The sequence below is a fragment of the Boeremia exigua genome, assembly GCF_020726555.1.
Source record: "Boeremia exigua strain MPI-SDFR-AT-0100 chromosome Unknown C7974scaffold_2, whole genome shotgun sequence".
Taxonomy (NCBI): Eukaryota; Fungi; Ascomycota; class Dothideomycetes; order Pleosporales; family Didymellaceae; genus Boeremia; species Boeremia exigua.
Genome location: NW_025763519.1, coordinates 3,030,167 through 3,037,106, shown reverse-complemented (window position 1 = coordinate 3,037,106; position 6,940 = coordinate 3,030,167).

Here is a 6,940-nt window from a genome sequence, read left to right as displayed (position 1 = left end):
ATATAGAGACTACTAATAACCTACCTAAATTAGACTTAATATAATATTAGGCATAATAGCTAGTCCCTTGACTAGATTATAAGCTAAGTCTAGAAAGGGCAGGTCCTATAAACTTCCTTCTAGTTTAGTCTAAGAACAACCCCTACTTTTAGAGGAAAGCAGGTTAGAATTAGACTACTTATGCGCAGCATTAGCCTATAAGATTAGTTAGTTGCGTTAGGAGCTAGCTAAACTTTATGCTAGTCTTTATCCTACAGACCTTCCCTATCCCTCTATAGAGACCCCTAGACTGCAAAGGGTCTAACAAATATCTAAAGTAAATACTATCTTTATAACTAGAGAAAAGCTAAGTAAAAGAACTCCTAATATTAAAGTACTTACTAATAGGAAGAGCTCTACCTTTTATTAATAGCAAGCATTAATATAAGATTAATTAGAGATTAACTTAGATTACTATTAGTCTACCTAAGCTTGCATAGCCCTTGTTTAGGGTTATACCTCTAGGTTAGCTAAAGAGTACCTAGAACCTTAGTACTTATTAGATAATAATAGTAGCTATTTCTATACTATAGAAGAGATAATATTGCTCCTATAAATATACTTTATTACTAGAAATAAGCAGGTAGAGAGTTAAGCAATTTTTAATAAACTTTAAATAGAAAGGAATAAAACTTTCCTAGCCTTTAAAAGTTATTTCCTTAGCTTAGCTATTAAGGGATAAGTACCCTAATTAGAGTGGTTTTATTACCTATAGACTAAACTTACTCTAGCCCTTTAAGTACCTAACCTAGGTTTTAAACAGCAATAGGTAAACTCCTTTCTATAGATAGTAGAACACCTTACTACCTATAATATAGAATAAAGGAATAATCTAACAGTAACACCTCTAGCTATTGCCTAGCCTCTACTCTTTAGGCCCTAACCCTAATTAGACCTAAAGTAGCCTACTATACTATCCTACTAACAAGAATATCCTAACCTATTCTATTTAACTATGTTTACGCGCAGTATCCTAAACCTATAAGCAATACTAAGCACACTAGCGCCTATAAAGGATCTAATACCTAGTACTTACTATAACTATAGCAAACCTAGACATTTTATAAAAGAATATATAATGCCTTAGGTGCGCAAAATTAAAGTTAAATAAGAAGAGTTTATAGACGCTAAGGAAGATATAGATAAGGACCTAACACCTATAGGAAATAGAGTTGCCTAAGAAGATTACTCTACTTAGGCCTAAACTAATATAACCTCTTAAATCTTTCCTTAACTTATTTATTTAGTAGACCTTATTTTCTTTTAGAAACTATGCTATGTTATAAGAGTTATAGTATATAATTCTACTTCTTAATTAATACTAGTGCCTAAGGTTTCTTATTCTTAAATTTATTAATTATAAACTCTATTTTAACAGCTCTCTAAACCCCTATTTAGAAGCTACCCTTCTTAGTATAAGTAAAGGGCTTTTAGGATTAGATTATGTCCTCTATATCTTATTATATCTAACTCTATATAATTATAGATAGATAGAAGATATATAACTATCCTTTTATTATTATTAACTTAGGATTCTAGGATTATATTATTAGGATTAAATAGTTGCATAGGTTTAAACTTAGACTTGATATAGAGTAGTCCTAATTAGTCTAGCCTACTAAATATCTAAAATCCTATAACTCTACACCCCCTTTATTAATAATATTATATTAGCCTATAGTTCCCCCTAATATATAACTAGATATTAAGTAACAAGATAACCTATAAGATATAGATAATTATTTATAAGTATTAAGCCTATTAGTAAACATGTATTATATATAAGGTAGGATCCTTATGCAAAAATTCTAATCTTAGCCTTTAGCTAAAGTAAATAAAACCTTAATAACTATACCTTAACTCCCTTCTATACTATATCTGCCTAAGGTTGCTACTATTATATTCTTATCTATAAATGCCTTTTATTTTGCTATATAATAATCCTAAAATAAATTCTTTATTACTAACTTATATAAAATCTAGTAATTACTAGATAACTACTAAGATAATCCTAAAAATGCTTATCTCCTATGCAATAAGCTGCTAGCTAGATATTACTAATATACTAATATGTTTAATAAGATAGAAGCTAAGACGCTGCTACCTTATTAACTATATAATTATAAGATTATGCTAGAAGAACCTTTACCTAACTTATACTCTCTATTATATAAGTAGAACTTTAAAGAACTTAAAGCTATAAAGAAGTTTGTGCAAGAATAACTTAAGCAAGGATAGATTAAGCATAGTTAGAGCTCTTTTACTTCTCTAGTCTTATATATATATAAACTAAATAGTAGTCTATAGATCTATATAGATTACTAGAAGCTTAATAACCTTACCTGCAAAGACTTATATCTAATACCTTATATAGATAAGTTGTTAGCATGCCTATTAAAAGCTAAGATCTTTAGCAAATTTAATATCTGCACAGTATTTAATTAAATCTGCATAGACCCTATATTAGAAGAGTATACTATGTTTTATACCTAATATAGCACCTATAAGTATAAGGTATTACTATTTAGCCTTTACAATAGTCTAGCTACCTACTAATAGTATATAAATAACATACTTATTAATTATTTAGATAACTTCTATATTATATACCTTAATAATATCCTAATCTACTCTAAGGATAAAGCAGCTTATAAGAAGCATGTTAAGCTTATTCTTAAATAGCTTAGATCTACTAGTCTCTAAATTAATATTAAGAAAAGTAAGTTCTATATTACTAGAACTAAATACCTAGGTTATATTCTTACTAACATAGGTATTAAAGTAGACCCTAAGAAGGTATAAGTCCTATATATTTAGAAGCCCCCTATAATAATTACTAGAGTTAAGTTATACCTTAGTTTTACTAGTTTCTATTAACAATTTATGCCTAAGTTTTTATAAGTTACTAAACCTTTAATTACTCTCTAAAGCCTAAGTAATAAGTTTAAGTAGATAGAGGCATGTTAGACTAGTTTTAAGTCTCTTAAACAGAGTCTTCTAGCTATACTAACCTTATATTACTTTAACTCTATATACCCGATAAGGATTAAGACTAATATATTAGATAGCATTATTATAGGTGTCTTATCTTAAGAACACCTAGATAAGTAATAGTACCCTATTATATTCAATAGCTGCGTTCTAGTAGGAGCAGAACTTAACTAGGAGATCTATAATAAGGAACTATTTACTATCCTCTAAGCCTTTAAAAAATAGCAGGTAGAACTAATATTAATTATAAGTTAGGTCTAAGTATACTCTAACTACTAATTACTAGAATATTTTATAATTACTAAGGTTTTTAATATATATTAAGCCTATTAGGTAGAAGCATTAAGCCTATTTAATTTCTATATTAAGTATATGCCTAGCAAGTAGAATAAACACGCTAATATCCTAAGCTAATATAAATAAGACTTAAGTAACCTTAAGGCAGCCTAGCTAGAAAATTAATCTTAAGTATTATTAGGTCCCTACTAACTATACGCTAGTATTAACTCTAACTTAGCTAAGTAATACCTAGAAATAGTAGTAGTAATAACCCTTACCTCTATAGAGAAGAAGATAGAACTTAACTTACTAGAATTAGTTAAAGCTATTCTTTAAGCAAACTATAATAGTTTCCCCTAGGAATGTTAAGTCCTACTAGAAGGGTATTAGATTTACTATAGCTTATTACTATATAAAGACTACCTGTGCATGCCTATAGATCCTCTACTCTATATCTACCTTATTTGCAAAGTCTATAACTAAGTATCTACTACTTACTCTAGTACTAAGAAAATATATTAATTATTATCCTAATAATATTACTAGAAAGGTATAAATACTACTTATAATTACTATATGTAAAACTATTTATCTTATTACTATAACTATCTAAGGTAGACCTAACTCTATAGGTACTTATATCTATTACTAATCTCTAACTAACCTATATAGTATTTATATATAGATTTTAAGTTATTTCTAAAAGATAAAGCTAGATATAATTAAATCCTTATAATTATTAATTATCTCTCTAAGCAAGCTGTCTTAATACTATGCTATAAGATAACTACTACCTAAGGCATAGCTAAACTCTTTATTTAGTAGGTATATTGTTTTAGATATACCCCTAAGTTAATTGTTTCTAACTAAGGTCCTTAGTTTATATTAAGCTTCTAGTTAGAATTCTGCTATATTATTAGTATAAAAGTTAAGCTGTCTACTATATATTATAAGGAAATAGATAGTATAGTAGTAGGAATATGCACAGTTAAAGTATAGTATATTATCTAACTCTCCTAATAGTCTATTAGGACTAGTCTTTTAAGCTATAAGTCTTTATTACGTGCATATGCCTTGCATCTAGTCCTAATAGAGCCTTAAGTTATACTAAGTAGTTAATACTCTACTATATATCTCCCTACTCTATAGAGCTTAGCCCTATTAAGCTTATCTTGTCTACTAATAAGCAGCTTAGTCGCAACTAACTTAACCCCTCTTAGCAGGATACCTTAGCCTAATAGGATTCTAGGCCTATATATCTCCTCTAGTGTTAAGAACTATAACTACCTATTGCATTCTGCATAGTAAACCTTGCCTAATACTCTAATAAGCTCTTAGCAGCTTATATTAATCTAGGTCCTAAAAGTTCTATAATAACTTGTTTTGCTAGTTTATATTATTATTTACACCTCTATTTATATTATTCTCTAGCATTATAGCCCTTATGCTAGCTTAGTTTATAGATGCTATTAATAGCCTACTTTATAATATTAGTCTGCTTGCCTTATTAATGCCTGCCTATTACTACCTGTTTTTATTACTAATAGCTATTTATTACTTTATATGCGCATTTGCTTCTGCTAGCATATATATAAAGCCCTTTATGCCTTAATAGCTTATTAGCTAGGTAAGTAAAGGCGCTCTTAGGCAGCTATGCTAAGCAAACGCGCTATCTTTACTACTAGATTCTAGAGCCTGCGCGCAACTTCTCTTACTACCTAATATTACTAACCTTTAGGTGCATATAAGCTAGCTTAGGCGCCTCTCTACTACCTTCTAACTCTAGCCTTCTATTAAGCCTTTTAATTAGCACTTCCTAATTCTTTAATTAGCACTTCTTAATTCTTTATATCTTAGACTAGATTTAATAACCCTCCCTGCTGTAGTAGTAGTAGTAGCAGTAATAAGAAGCCTTCTAGAGGTTATAGCAGGCTAGGAAGCGCTAATATTAGTCTATCTAAGCTGCGCCTAAAGACTCCTTAGGTTCTTGTCTAGGAAGCTAGTATGTTTATGCTCTCTTTGCTAGGCCTAATAGGCTGCTAACTTCTCTAGTGTTGCTATTCCTTAACTGCTACCTAGACTAGCACTTAGCCTATAATATTAGCAATGCTCTTGCCTTCCTTTTTAACTACGCATATATCTAACTACTGCTATTTCTTTAATAAATTATAGAGGCTTATAATACTGTTAGCTTAAGCTACCTACTAACTATAGCTAACTCTTAGCTATTCTATATCCTGCTAACTAACAATTCCTAGCCTTATAATATAACTCTCTTCTAGTTCTTCTATAAGATACTTTAAAAGGGGGAGCTAGTTAATCTGCGCACTCTTATATAGTTAGCTAATATATAGGCTTTCTATTAATATGCTATTAAGCATAGCTAAAGGGAGGGCTATTCTATTAGTCTCTATAGCCTATTGCTAACTAGTTTCTTGCTAGTATTTACTATAGGGGCTGTCTAGTATACTATTTCTAATAATAAGGATAATCCTACCTCTAAGTATAATTATTATATCTATACTAGAGATTCTTATGCTTAAGTTGCTAATCCTATAAAAGGCAAGGTCTTTCTGCTAGGCGCCTATACTTTATACTAGAGGGCATCTTATAGGAATTGTTTATTTAGTAGGCCCTAATAGCTTCTTAGGTTCTTACTTTCTACTAACTATAGGCAGCTTAGGCTTAGTAGGCTGCTAATAAATTGCCTCCCTCTCCTTCTAAGGTTAATTAATTTAATAAAGGCTGCTATAAGGCCTGCAAAGTTATTAGTAAGACTACTCCTTTCTATCCTAATTTGTATTTTAGAGCTAGCTGCTAGGCTGCTTAGAATACCTTAAGTAAGGAGCTAGCTAGGTTAGATATAGATAAGAAAGAGTAGGATTGCGCGCATAAGATTGCCTCTACCTATAATATTAGTTATCTTACTTAACCTTATAAAGGCACTACCTTCTATAAGCGCGTCTAGGCTGCTATAAATCCTGCTCTAAATTCTTCTTAGCTAGCCCTAATAAGTCCTATAGGTTCTATTGCTAGAAGGACTAATAATAAGTTAGCTATCTATTTTCTAGCTAATTAGACTAGGAGGACTATATTACCTAAGCTAATAGATCTTAATAATTTTATCTAGCTATTATCTATACCTAGGTCTCCTGTTTATAGTTCTTCTAGTCCTAGCTTGCCTGTACCTAGCTCTCCTAGCTCTAATAGAGAGTTAGGTATGTTCTCTTGCTATACTAGCTTCTTACTAGCTACCTAAAGGGTTTTAAGACATAGTTCTAGTTCTCTTATTTTATAGAAGGATTATAAAGTTTTTATAGACGTAATAGAGTATATAACTAGCTCTATCTAGACTTCTTATTAGTCTCTATATTTAGTCTCTCTGCAATCTCCTTAGACTTCTTAGCAGTCTTCTATATAGCTAGCTTAGTAATCTTCTTAGACTTCTTAGATATTACCTTTGTTATTAGCCTAGAGATCTTCTTTACTATCTCTAACCTTGTTGCCTGTGCTTTATACTTAGGCCTTGTTACTACTTTATTCTCCTGCGCAGTCTTCTCCTCTAGTCCTAATAGAGAATTAGGTGCCTTTAGCTTTACTTAATGCTATAGTGTCTTAGGCTATAGCTTAA